Genomic DNA, 14,453 nt, shown 5'->3' on the forward strand with positions numbered 1-14,453 from the left:
GCTGGTTGCATCTTACTGTCTCAGGTGGGCCCATTCAGGCTTGGGATTCTTTCTGGAACTGTGCCTGGGTCTGGGAACACTTTTTTCTTTAATTTGCCACAGAGACAGATAATACAGAGTGATGAAACCTTTGAAATAGTGGGGGACAATTGCAGCACAAAAACTAGAAATGGATACCAGAGATCTCAGAGTTCATAGGTCAAAGCCCCTTCTGGAAGATCTATGGGAAGTATGATCTGTCATGAGCTGAATTATGTTCCCCCAAAGATATATCAATGTCTTAACCCCCATACCTCAGAATGTGACCTTACTTGGAAATAGGGTCTTGTAGATGTGATCAGTTCAGATGAGGTGATACAGGACTGACATGGGCTCCTAATCCAATATGATTGATGTCTTTATAAGACAAAGACCCAGAGAGACATCAGCAGAAGCTAGGAAGAGGCAAGGAAGGCTTCTCTCCTACAGGCTTTTATTTTTTTTATTTCTTTAAATGTTTTTATTTATTTTTTAGAGAGAGAGAGAGAGCAGGGGAAGGTCAGAGAGAGGGGAGACACAGAATCTGAAACAGGCTCCAGGCTCTGAGCTAGCTGTCTGCACAGATCCTGACACGGAGCTCGAACCCACGAACTGTGAGATCATGACCTGAGCCGAAGCTGGATGCTTAGCCGACTGAGCCACCCAGGAGCCCTTCCTACAGGCTTTTAGAGAGAGCATGTCCTTGGTGACCACTTGATTTTGCACTCTTGCATTCTGGAACTGTGAGACAATAAATTTCTGTTTTTTAAGGCACTCAGTTTATGGTACATTGTTACAGCATCTCTAGGAAACTAATACCAGGTCCTTCCTGATAGCTCCCAGCCTGTCATCATAATTGCAGAACCTAGCTCATCTCTCCATACCAGCAGCTGCCCCTGCCCATCTGAAGTCCCAGATCAAATTCTGAGGTTCTTCCAGTCTAGACTCACATCTGCTCTGTCCTAAGGTGACTGCTGATTGTGACATCCATTTTTTTTTTCAGGAAAATAAATTAACAAATCTCTGGTTGATTCTCTTCCAGGAACACCTTTGTGATGACCACCACCAGGTGTACAATATAAGACAACAAGGCACTAGTATAGCAGTTTAGATAGATTTTGACATTATCAATTTCCTTTTAGAGTCCCTCTTGCTAATTTGCTGACCCAATTTCTCTATCATGCTTCCTATTTTATGATATTTGCATAAATATATATATTTTTTTAATGTTTATTTATTTTTAAGAGAGAGAAGAGAGAGATCATTAGCAGAAGAGGGGCAGAGAGAAAGAGAGAATCTCAAGCAGGCACAACTAAGCATGGAGCCTGAGCCTAACTCAGGGCTCCATCTCACAACCATGAGATCATGACCTCAGATAAAATTAAAAGCCAGACACTCAACCAACTGAGCCACCTATTTGCCCTGGAATATATACATTTTCTAAGAATAGACACTCATTTTTAGGAGCAGTACATGAATTAAGAAATGAATGTGTCCTTAGAGAAAGCATAATGTGTAAAATGTTAACACAATGAAATAAAAATTTTTACAATCTATTTCAGAGAAGTTTATACTGTCTTTGCATTCTCTTTGTTCATTCTAAAATTCTTTATCTTTGCATACCTAAAAGCCACATCAGAGTGATTTTCCTAAAATATAGTTTTTACTTCAAGGTAAATTTAAATTTTTACCTATAAGGTAATATTAAAAATATTAAAATGCCCATCCTATTTATATGCTCTACTCTTCTGCTTCTATCTATGAAGGTTTTCAAGAAAAAGAAATAGAAATGTATAGAGTAGTAGAGATAGAGGTAGAAGTAGAAGGAGGAGAGAGAGAGACAGAGACAGAATTCTCAATCTTTTAGTGTCCAGCCTTGGCTAGGCACCCCCCACCCCCAGCACATTGCCAATCTTTGGTGCACTCCCATGATTGATTTGTGATGCCCACCATGGGTGTGAGAGGAAGTAGAGATGAACCTGTAGCATGAATTTTCTGCTCTGCATAGTCCACTTATTCTGACACTTGTGCTATAGCTGTCTTTTTTCTTTTCTTTTCTTTCTTTTCTTTCTTTCTTTCTTTCTTTCTTTCTTTCTAGATTAAACTTTCTATGTCAGAAATCAACAAATTAGTCTCACCACTGTTTTTATAAATAAAATTTTATTGAATGCAGTGACACCTATTTATTTACCTACTAACTGTGGCTGCTTTTATACTACAAAGGCAGAGCTGAGTAGTTGTCATAGGGACTATGTAGCCCACAAAGCCAAAAATATTTAGTATCTAACCCTTCAAAGAAAAATTTTTATAATTACTCTATATGGTGCTAGTCCTGGGCAAATGCCCTTCTTGTATCTACTAAGTGGACTTGTTCCGTCCTTCAAGACAGAGTATTTCATGTTCTAGTCAGAACTTTAGTAATAGATAATTGAAATCAAAATCAAACAATCTAGGGTGAAACAGTGGAACAGCTTATAGCTGCAAGGTCCAAGGATAGCTGGCTTTAGGTACAGATGGATCTCAAGAGGCAAATGTGTCATCAGAAATGTTCTCCCTATCTGCATCTGTCAGTCTTGCTTTTCTCTTGGGCATTCAGGAGTCCCAGATTTATAGTTGACCAGTTATCCCAATAGGGCATCTCCTTAACAACTAGTCCAGCAAAACCACCAGCACTGAGTGTAAAAGAATCATAATGGATTATTTAATGTTCTCCAACCAGTACCATGGCTAGGAAATGAAATTTTATAACTAGCCTGCCTGGGTTCATGGATATCTCCTTATAGCTGGATCTGGAGTCAGTTCCATCCAAATTATATGACTGGTTCTGAAGGAGAGAAAGTTCTCCAGAGGAAAATCAATCTTTCCCCCACCCCAGACTAAGGGTGACTGAATGTATAGTGAAGAAACATTTACTATTCCTGACTAATGGGATTTCTATAAGAAGGGAGAGAAACAAGAGTCAGAGAATCCATCCTTTTAGATTCTGGTCTGTATAGACCTTCTGTATCCCCTTTGATAGCTTCTGATATGATCTGACTACCAATCATTGTATATCAGTCTGAGGGAGCATTCAGGACTGCCCTAGGTGGTACCTAGGAAGGAAAGGTTGGTGGTCTCTCCATGTCTATATACTCTCCCAACTATGAATATTTGCATAGGCAACATTCCCAGCTCAGAGCATTGTACATGTGACCTTACCCCAGGAGATTTTTCTGACAGAGCTGCACCCATATCCAGCTGTAATTACTAGGGATGATGCATCATAGCAATAGACCAAATCTTGGCTAACACTTGCCAGGTAGATATGATTGGTACCTTTTTTCTCCCTCAAATCAGCTGAAAACAATAAAAAGTCATTGTTAATAGCTTTGGTTGAGAAATGATCACTGTTGGGCATGAATATGCAAGTGACATACTGTGCCGTTTTCAAAAGTTTATTTTATTTTCCACCCTAAACTTTAGCTGTCTGTGCTTTCATCTGTAAATACTTTCAGTGAAAACAAAAATCACAATTTCCTGTACCTTTCCCTTTTATTTATTTTTAATATTAATGTTTCCAGATAGTGCAGCCCATTCACTGTATAAAATCTGTTCCTCTACAAGTGAACCTGGGGAACATCTCTCCACCTATCCAAACACTTTATATGAGTGGCTTCAAGGCTTCAGTATTTTTTAGAGCTCTCTGGTGATTCTAGATACTACTGATTTATATAGTCTCCTTGTTTGGCACCTCTGAATCTCTTAAGCTCTACACAGATCACAGAGTTAGCTATTATCTTCTCTCTGTTTTCATTGTACTTTGTTATAATCCTGAGATATTTTTCAATAGATTTACTTATTTACTTCTTTCACTAAACTTTGCTCCCTATAAGCATAGACATTTTCTTTTTTCTTTTTGTATCTTTAGCACTTAGCAGAGCACCTAGAACAGGATAGCTATTTGATAAATCATAGCTGAAAGGAATAATCTCACACCATCTTCTCAAAAATGCCATGAAATAGGTATTCTTGTAATCATTCTTGTCTCATCAGGTCAGAAACTGAGGCTCACAGACATAAAGCTCTCTGTGTAGAGTTTGACTTGAACCCAGATGTGAGAAGGACATCAAGACCATATCCTTTTCTAGAACATCATTCTTAATGGAAAGTACTGATACACTCGCTGCTATTTATGGCTGAATGATATGAAATAGCAGGTTAAAAACAGTCAAGATATGGCAATTTTATAGAATTCAAACTAATACTTTTGTTGTGGCCTTTATTTAGGGTTTGACTTTTTGTTAAAATAGATCACAATCAATAGTGAAAGCAAATTGGCTGGAACTCTCAGTGGCCTTGGCTGGTCAGAACATATGTACCTAGAAGGTTGGTGAGCAGAAACTCAGGCCCACTGGCCCCTCATAGTGTAGACTTCAATAAAGAATTTCATGTGATGAGTTCAGTCTAATGACTGTATGGATATTAACCATGAGATTGGGTCTTTTCTTTAACAATTCATGGAGTGGTGATTTGGAAGTCAATCCATCAACTCATGGAGCTGTAGAATCCTGAAGAGTCTGATTTCTCATGGAGTTAGACCATTGCACAAAGAATTAAAAGACCTGAACTTAAATCTGTTAAGCTACCACCTTGCTATATGACTTATGAAAGCCTTTCATCTCTGTGAATTTTACTTTCTTTATCTGCAAAATGGAGAGAATAAGTCCTATCATACCAGACTAATCAAAGGTAGTACCCATTAAAGACCAACAAACTATAGTGTAAGGTGTAGTAATATGATAATGTTATTGTGGCTCTTCCCCACCTAGAAGGAAAGCCCATCTGGTTCAATAAGCACAGCATTAAAATATAAATACTTGAATGAACATCCTAGATGTCTTTAATGATAATACATGAGCATCCTGTCTCTAATGTAAAGTCCCTTCTGGCATGAATAGATTGTTATAGCCAGTTCATTTTCCATCATTCCAGCAGATTAACTGCTAATCTGAACTCTTGAAATAGGAATGATGAACCTCTGTGGAGTTGAAGGGGCTTTCTGATTAACTTACCTGTTTTTGTCTCTTATAATGAGAAGTCACCTCTGTGCCCAGAGTGTTCTGCTTCCTCTGAAGGCTTGCAGTTCTCACTTTATACATAGTGGCAAGTGGTCACGCAGGCCACCAGTTTGACTGGGGAATTCACTACCTACGACCTAGAGAAAGAAATGACATTGGAAGTTAAACCATCTTAAAAATAATACATGAATAGTGCCATCTCCTTGTTTGTCTATTTTGGATGCTTCTGAATGCAATTTTGATAATGTATCTATATGGTTCTCAAAGTAAGGATTCCAGAACATCATCATCATCATCATCTGAGAATTTACTAGAAATATAAATTCTTGAGCACTACTCTAGACTTACTAAATGAGAAATGTTGGAGATGGGCCCTAGCAATCTGTGTTTAAGCACTTTCTAGGTGATAGTGATGCATTAGTTAAAGTTTGAAAAGCCTGACATATCTTTACTGGACAAATTCATGCCCCTTGAAGTAAGATAGGGACAAGAAGAGTGACATGAGTATTTATAGTTAATCTCTCTTTCCCCGGGTACCTACTGAAATTTTTTTGTCAATTATACTCAGTTCTGTTTGTGGGACTTTGTCAAGTTAATAGGTGTTTGGGTGGAGAAAGTTGGGTGAATATGAATGTGAATATGAAAATTGGGTGATCATGAGAATACGAAGTCATATGAATTTTGAAGAGACATTTTGCCACATTTAATTGAAAAATTCTGGGAAGTATAGGTGGGGCAAAAAAGGAGGTATGACCAAGACATCTAAATGAAGTTGTCCTTCTTTTAGGAAAAGAGAGAAAAAAGGTAAAACTTGCATGCCCCCAGTTGTTCAAGACAACAGTCTAGCATCAGACTTTTAACTCATTTTCTTTTCTTCAATGGCCACATCCAGTACCTTAGCAAATCCTCTCAACTCCATATCCAAAATGTATCATCAGCTCATTTATGTCTCCAAATCTATGCTGCACTGCCACATCAAAGGCATTATCATCTTTCTCCTGGATCATGTCTTGCCTCCTAACTGGTCCCCTAGCTTCCCTCTTGTCAATCTACTTTGAATACATTTAGAATCACGCTAAAATATAATTCAGATCAGTCACTCCCCTGCCTGTTCAGAACACTCTAATGGTTGTTCTTTGCATTTATAATAAAACCACACTTTGAATCATGACCCACAAGGCTCAGCCTGATATGGACATTAACCATCTAATCTTGTTTTAATTCCCTCCCCTAACAGTCTGCTCCAGTAGCAGTTATTTTTGTTATTGTTATAGTTTAGAAAGAGAAAGAGAGTGCATGGGAGAAGGGCAGAGGAAGAGATAGACAATCTGAAGCAGCCTCCATACTCAGCACAGAGTCAGACATGGGGCTCAGTCCTACCAGGACTATGGGATCATGACTTGAGCCAATATCAAGAGTCAGGTGCTCAACCGACTGAGCCACCCAGGCACCCCATCCAGTAGTAGTTTTTTTTTTTTTTTACTGTCAATTCCTCAAACATCTCAAGCTCTTTCCTGTCTCCAGACATTTGTACATGCTGTCAGCTCTGCTTGGGATGCTTTGCTCTCTGCTCTTTCAAAGCTGGCTCTTTCTTCTGCTTTAAGTTTCCACGAAATGGGCAGGTCTTCAGAAGGACTGTTTTTGGAGAATCTGTCTCAAGTGAGTTTCTCCAAACTCATTCAGTACTTACTCTATCTTGACTCTTCTTTTGTTTCATGGATAGAATTTTTACAGTTAGAAACTATTAATTTATTTTCTGGTTTCTGTCTCTAGAATGTAAAGTTCTCATAGACTGAAATCATGTATGTCTTATTTGGTTTTATTTCTGCCAATACCACAGTGATGGGCACATAGTGATTGCTCAGTAAATGTTTGCTGAATAAGTGAATTGGTGCATCTTTTGTGCCGTGTGATTCTTTGGACAGATAGATAGATATTTAGAAAGTTTTGCTTAGTGCTCTGTAATATTCTGCTATGGTTGCTCTTCAAGAAACCTTGGGGAAAGAATTATTGGTTTTAAATGAGGTGGACTGTGAATATATGCAGTGCTTTGCTAGAACCAGTTCATACTGGCTTGTGAGAACAGATTGTGAGCATCTCTTTTTAATTCTATGACCTTGTATTTATAGTTTGAAATCTGTAATGGTGGGAGTATTTACACCATGGCAACTGATAAAAACTAAAAACCAGAGATTTCTTTTTATACAGAGAACTACTTCTTAAAAAGTTCTGAGCATATTATTGATAGATACGTGTTTTAGGTTGTAATCCCCAGAAACAGACCCTTAAATGTGAGTTTGTGAGAAAGTGATTTATTTGGAATTATTCCAGGGAAAAAGGGATACCAGGGGAATAAGATCAGTAAGGGGAGAACACCAAAGAGGCATATGATATCAAGCAAAGTTCTGTGGAGTTTTACTCTGGCTCAATCCCACAGAACGGTTCTGAAAACAAAGTTGTCCATTCAGGGGCTATGGATCTGGATTATTTGTACTCTCACCTATCAGTCATTGGTTAAGGACTGACCCATGGGGAGTATGCATTCCTAGGCACTGCCTATTTGCAAAAGGAAAGCAAGTTCTGGCAGCCTCAGGGCAGAGCTGTAACAGAGTCACAGTTGTGGCTGTTGGGAGTGTGCACATCCAAACATGGCAAACCCTGGGCCAAGGCTCTGCCTGCTGACAGCCCTTTGGAAGAGTGCCTCCCTACATTTAACATACATTTAATTAACCAGAGGTATGGGGGTCTGGAGGGCCAGTAGGTCTGGGGCTGGGCCTAACTAAGATTGTAAGTATCTGAGAAGCTCCCAGGTGATATCATTGCTGCTTCTCATGAATCACACTTTGAGGGGCAAAGTGCAACAAGATGCTCTGAATTATTTTGTACAGGCAGATCCAGTTTTATTTGGCTTAGTCAAGTTAGTTTTCATGGAAACATGGTTTACAGAAGAGTTGGAAATAGAACCACCCGATAGATACCTGATCCCACCATTGAATTTCTCCACTTTATCAATGAGATCAAATACTTAGTTACAGTACTTTAAATTTGCAAGGGAGGTTTCAGATCCACAATACTTCAAAGAAGATAAGTAAATTCCAGGTAAGTGTCTAAACACTTTTTGACCATATCAAAGTGCTAGTAGCTAAATCTATTGCCCAGACACCAGTGATTTTTGTTCTCCATTTTTGGACTCAAGTTAATTCATCTATCCAATAAGCATTTAATGATGGCTATTTATTTGTAAGTCACTATGAGTGTTTTGTTGATATAAAAATGAATCAGGTAAAAAAAATAGACATGTCTCTTGCTCTTTGTGACATCACAGTCTAGAGTGTTGACTTAAAGAAATTATTAGAAATGGGTTTCAAATTGATAATACATCTGCAGTGCTTACTTTGTGGGTGTTTAATGGGTGACAGAACTTGAATTACCCCTGCACCAAATTTTTCTTACACAACCAACTTAACGATGTGAGGGGGCTGCCTATGGCACAAACTCAACGAAGAAATAAAGTGGAAAATTATTTTTAAGCCTCATCACTGGAGATGTGAAGGCATAAATGCTTTTTACTTGCCAACTCTACTCTTTATTTTTATATTCCCCAATGAATGCTAATAAGACATACCAGTGCAGACTGCCTTAGGCAGAAATAAATATTATGCACTTGCAGTAATTAATTTATGGCAAAGTGCAGTCAGTAGGGTAAAGTGAATTTGTGAAATTCTCAGAGTACTTGACAGCTTCTTATTGGAGTAGAAATAAAATGTAGTCAATAAATGGTAAAATGCTAAAGAAAGTATTTAGTTATCACCACAAGGGTTATATTAAGTAATTTGGGGTACTTTGCTTTCCTACTCAATGCAAGTTATGCATTCATATTATTGCAACATCAGTGCAAGTATTCTTTGAAAATACCTTTTTGTTTTCTAACAGTATGCAAATAGGGTTCTAGATCTGTAAACCTTTACATGGGTCTGAGTGGAGCCCCCATATATTTTGGAAGTATTTTGTTTCAAATAATTTTGAGGCAGCAGCAGTTAATAAAATGTTACTTCATAGACATGAAAATGTTTTGGCAGGTAGACATGTTAGTGGGATGATGTTGAGTATTTTCAGAATCCCCTGCCCTTAGGTTTGCAATTTTATTGGTGGTAATCTCTTTGTTTAAGTTCAGATTCCTGAAAAGCAGAGCCTGAGATAATCTTACATAAGTAGTTTATTGAGGTAGTACACTTAAAAAAGATTTTTTAAATGTTTTTTATTTATTTCTGAGAGAGAAAAAGAGAGAGAGTGAGTGAGCGGATGAGCAGGGGAGGGTCATAGAGAGAGGGAGATACAGAATCTGAAACAGGTTCCAGGCTCTGAGCTAGCTGTCAGTACACAGCCTGACATGGGGCTTGAACCACAAACCGTGAGATCATCACCTGAGCTGAAGTCAGACACTTAACTGACTGAGCCACCCAGGCATCCCAAGTAGGATAAGTCTAAACTCAGCTGGATCCTGCAAGGAGCTCTAGAATGTGAATCATGTTATAAAGTGGCCCACCATGAGGCCAGAGACCTGGCCTTTTGTACCTCCATGTCAGTTAATCAGGGAGTGACTCTGTTTGGGAAGAAATAGACTATCTTCCTGGTCAAGTGGCTCCTTTAGGCCAGGAACAATTCTTGTATTGGAGATTTGGAAAAGAAGGCAGCTGAGATCCAGGAAACACAGCATCTGGGGGATGGTGCATCAGCCCAATGAAGGCAATTTGGGTAGGGCACAAACTTGACCTATTACACTCATCTGGGAAATGAGGAAAGGTGAAAAAATGACAAGTTGGTTTATGAACTATGTGCTATGATAAAATAGCAAAAATAATGCCCTTGCACTGATTAGCATGTCTTGGCCACAATAACATTTTGGTTCCTGGTATTATTACTAAACTTTTCCTTCTGAAGTGACTTAAAAGTTAATCCAGTAATTATCCCACCCTTCTTCGGTCAGTTCTTAACATAAAATATATTCATAGGAAGTAAGTTGGTTGTTACAGCGTTGGGAAATTGACCAGGGGAAAATGGGCTCATGCCTTGGATGACAGAATCTGGGGGAAATGTTGTAGGAAGTAGACTAATCCTTGGTCATGATGCAGTAATTTTGTGGTAAATGCATCACTTCCTTTCTCTATGGAAGTCTTCTGCAGACCCAAATTAACTACTCCTGTGTTCCTCATCATACCATGGAATGATCCTTTCCTTCTTCTTTCTCCTTATATTCTGTCTCTCATTTTCTTTTCTCTTCTCCTCACTTGTTTCCTCCTTCCCTTCTTCATTCTTTTTAAAAAATTACTTTATCTTCCTCCTTTATGCTTGCAATCTAGCTGCCTTCCTTCTTTCTTCTCTCTTCTTTCTTTTCTAATTTCCACCCTCACCCCTCTCCCATCTCTATTTCTTGTATTAAATACCCCTACCTATGTCCTCCTCCCCTCTTCCCTACTCCCTTCTTGTGTCTCCTTCTTCATCTCTTTCCTTCTGTTCACTATTTCACTCTTTTGCTTCACATCCATTTTCCCTTTTTTCTCTCTATTCCTCTTTCTCTTTTCCTCTCTTCTTTAATTTTCACAGCACATCGATTGGTTTCTAGGTAGCCAGGATGCATGCTATATTCAGATTGCCTTCTCAAGCTCTAGACAGGGACAGGATTTGTTACAGTTAACTTGGTGAAAGTGATTCAACCAAATGATCTAAGTATTTGTGTGTAATAATTCTGGGAAGGCATGGAGAATGTGAGTGTATGTGTAATTCAGCACTGTGTGTAATTCAGCAGGGCTTTGGCCTTCCAAACTACTTAACACAGGCTTAGCTTTATTGGGCTCTAGCCTGCCAGGGCACCAGTGCTTTGGATCTACCATGATTAAGGATTCTTTTCCAGATCCCCCAACTCTCAGCTCATGGCATTCTTTGCAGAGCTCAAAAAATGCTGATGTAAGTTCACTATCCCCACCAGCCAGCTTTGAGCAAGATCTGTCTCAACTGCCTCACTCTCATTATACATCCCATCTGTCTCTGATGCTCCTTTGGCAGTCAAAGAGCTTGATGCATTATGCATCTCAGAATATTAGAAAGATTATATAACCATCAGGCTATCAAAATCAGGAGACCAGAAATAATGGGAGCATCTCTTTCAAGGACTTTCCCCTTAGTTCTAGTGTTAAGGAGAACCATGGTATTGGCTAGAGAATTTTAAATGGGAAGGAAAATACACAATCACAAGCACATACACCTGCAACTTCATACAGTTCTAAGGATTGACTTTGTCAGCTTAGTTAAGAAGAATGGAGGTATTAAAGGCCTTTTGGCAAGAGCCTCCCAGAATCATTAACTGATTTTGTGATTCAACAAAGACCTATAAATTGCTAAAGGTATTGCCAGAGAGATGCAGTTTATGTATAAATAGATGAAAGTAGAAGATACTATATCTTTTATGGGTGGCTTAATGATATCCATAGGATGATATGCTAGCCATAAAGGTGAGTAGGTGGAAGGAATCAATAAAATTCATATTTTCACGTTGTCAGTTTGCTAATCTGACTAGATAATGAGTGAATTCTATACCAGAATGTTAGTTGGTTATTCTAGGAAAGTATCAATCCATGTTGCACCTTGCTGATTAGATTCTAGTTATTAGAAAGATTCAAGCTAAGTAATGCACAGATGGCTCACCCATAGGCAGGAAAAAGTTAACCCTATGGAACATTTTCAGATAATAGTGAAGACTAGGAATTCAGAGAATCTAACAGGGAGTGTTGCTAAAATCAAGGAGGGATACTTATTAAGACTTGATTACTACCAAACCCTAAAAATACAGCATAATTATCTTGTATGGTTGCAAAACCTCTTTTAATTTGGAAAGTTCACTCCCTGGACCTTACTTTCAGAGGCTGGCAATGGTTCAGGTATTTGTCATAGAATTCAAGTACAGAAAGTGTGTGTACTTTGGTTGCAGTAGAAGAGTGTCACTGGGAGCCAGAGCAGTTTCATCCTTCATCTTCCTCTGGAGCCACAAGGTCTCTGTCTCTATTTTCCATATTTACTTACAGAAGAGAAAAAGCTGCTTCTGCTTCTTTGGTACATTAGCCATCACAACTGTCCCCAAGATGGTGACTTTGGCCATGAGTCCACCTCTTATTTCCAGTAAATATTGACCCAAGTGCCCAATATCAGGAGAAAACACCTGATTGGCTACACATGGGTCATATGACTGCCTCTGGTTCAGTCAGCTATGACAAAGAGGGTGAGTCACATGGTACTCATTGGCTATGTTCATTCTCTCGTTATGGAAGGGAGAGTTGTTAACAGAGCATGGATGTGGATGGGAATATCAAAAGATGTCTGCCACATTATTCCAATATTTCAAAAGTCGAGACGAGGAACAACACCGGAATGATGATCATGAAATGGAACTGTAAAAATGAATGGGTCTTTACTCATAGCTTAGTTTAAAAGTAATGCTCTCAGAGGCCTTAAGCTCTATATAAAAATATGAAGATTATATACAAATTTTAATTTATAGAAATTTAACATGATATTCAAGATAATATTCCCAAAGGCAAAAACATTTATACTTGACAATAAAACATCCAGTTTAAAATAAACAAATCTAGGGGCATCTGGGTGGTTCAGTCTGTTGAGCATCCAGTTTTGGCTGAGGTCATGATCTCACAATTTGTGGGTTCAAGCCCCAAGTTGAGCTTTGCACTGATAACTTAGAGCCTGGAGCCTGCTTCAGATTCTGTGTCTCCCTCTCTCTGCCATTCCCCCATTGTTCTCCCACCCTCTCTCCATCCCTCCCCCCTCAAATGAACATTAAGAATTTAAAATAAATCTATATGATGTCTTTAAATGGAGTATGTTGTTGCTTCATTGATTTCAGTGTATTTTTAAAAAATCATATTGAAATATGAACCCTATTGCCAATTATTTGATACTTTTAATTAAAAAAAGTTATTTTCTCTCAGTATATAAGTTAAATTATCTTCTCATTTACTAGGTCTCCACTTTCAAAGGATATGTGTCTAATTGTCTGCCTTTTAGGTTAACGTCTTGATGTTGCGATAGCTTTTTAAATAACAGAAGTGACCTGTAATAAGCCCTGAGATATGAGATATGAGCTTTATAAATAAGATCTTTACCTCTGTAATTGTTGCTATTCATTCAAGTGCACAAACCCATAACTCTTCCTTCTCCAACCCAAATCATTCAGTCACCAAGTCCTGCCAATTTCTTTCTCAATATCTGTCAAATCCATCTCTTTCAACATTTCTTTCCTTTGATCTTATGTGTACACTGCTACTCTAGGAATACTTCAAAGGCACTGCTTTGCTTTTGCCTATCCTTTCTGCTAACAAACTGACTCACCATTGTTTGTAGAACCAAGCCCACTTTCCCCATCTTCCCAATGCAGAATCTTCCTTCCTACCTCTTGACCCAAAGATAACAGAAAGTTGAGAAAGGATGTTGAAAAATAAGATGCAGAGCCCAGGGTGCAGTTTTGTGGCTAGTTTATTTTTCTTTATCAACATAGTGGTCCCTGAAATGATGTCAGAGCCTCCCAGTAGCTACTGAGTGAGTCTTCATTCTGTTTTGTCCCCTTATCCATAATATATCACATTGCTCTGTTAGGAGATGAACAAGAGGCAAGATTGCCAGATTTGGTTTAAAAGCTTTTCTGCCTCTTCTATCTGGTTACTAAAATAAATGTTAGTTAGCATTTGCTCATAAAGGTATCTTATGGATAGGGTGACTTGCAGTCATTTAATTATTTTTCCAACTGTAGAAAAGGTAAATTTTGACCTTTGCTGTTATATAGTCTTATGTGTACATTTAAAATTTTTTAAAGAAAGAAAATGTAAATATACAGAGATAAATTACTATATTATAGAAAAGATTTAGAGTCATAAATTGCCCCTGGTATCTGGCTTATGGTAAGGAATATATCTGTTTGCTCTGGAGTTATAGCCCCTAACCAGTTCCCAATCCTTCCCTCTTAGTTGGAGGTGTGCACAATCACTTTCAAAACAACCTATTTCTGGGAGTCCCAGTTCTTTTTTTTTTTTAATGTTTATTTATTTTTGAGACAGAGAGAGACAGAGCACGACCTGGGGAGGGGCAGAGAGAGAGGAAGACACAGAATCTGAAACAGGCTCCAGGCTCTGAGCTGTCAGCACAGAGCCCAATGCGGGGCTTGAACCCATGGACCGCAAGATCATGACCTGAGCCGAAGTCGGTTGCTTAGCCAACTGAACCACCCAGGTGCCCCATGAAGTCACAGTTCTGCTTTCTTGACTCCCTAGTTTACAACTCTTATAGAGGTGATAGTAACTGTTAAAGATCCATTCA

At 38.5% G+C, this 14,453-nt stretch overlaps 1 long non-coding RNA gene across 1 annotated transcript in view; it reads right to left on the reverse strand.

Annotated features, from left to right (window-relative positions):
- Positions 1-5,077: 5,077 nt before the first annotated feature.
- Positions 5,078-14,453, reverse strand: part of LOC144231290 (uncharacterized) — a 30,965-nt gene continuing 21,589 nt past the window's right edge. Inside the window, exon 3 of the long non-coding RNA XR_013335030.1 lies at positions 5,078-5,212. This is a non-coding gene — a long non-coding RNA (uncharacterized LOC144231290). The remainder of the gene's footprint in view (positions 5,213-14,453) is intronic.

This window comes from Crocuta crocuta, unplaced genomic scaffold, assembly GCF_008692635.1.
Source record: "Crocuta crocuta isolate KB4526 unplaced genomic scaffold, BGI_CrCroc_1.0 scaffold184, whole genome shotgun sequence".
NCBI classification, from domain to species: Eukaryota; Metazoa; Chordata; class Mammalia; order Carnivora; family Hyaenidae; genus Crocuta; species Crocuta crocuta.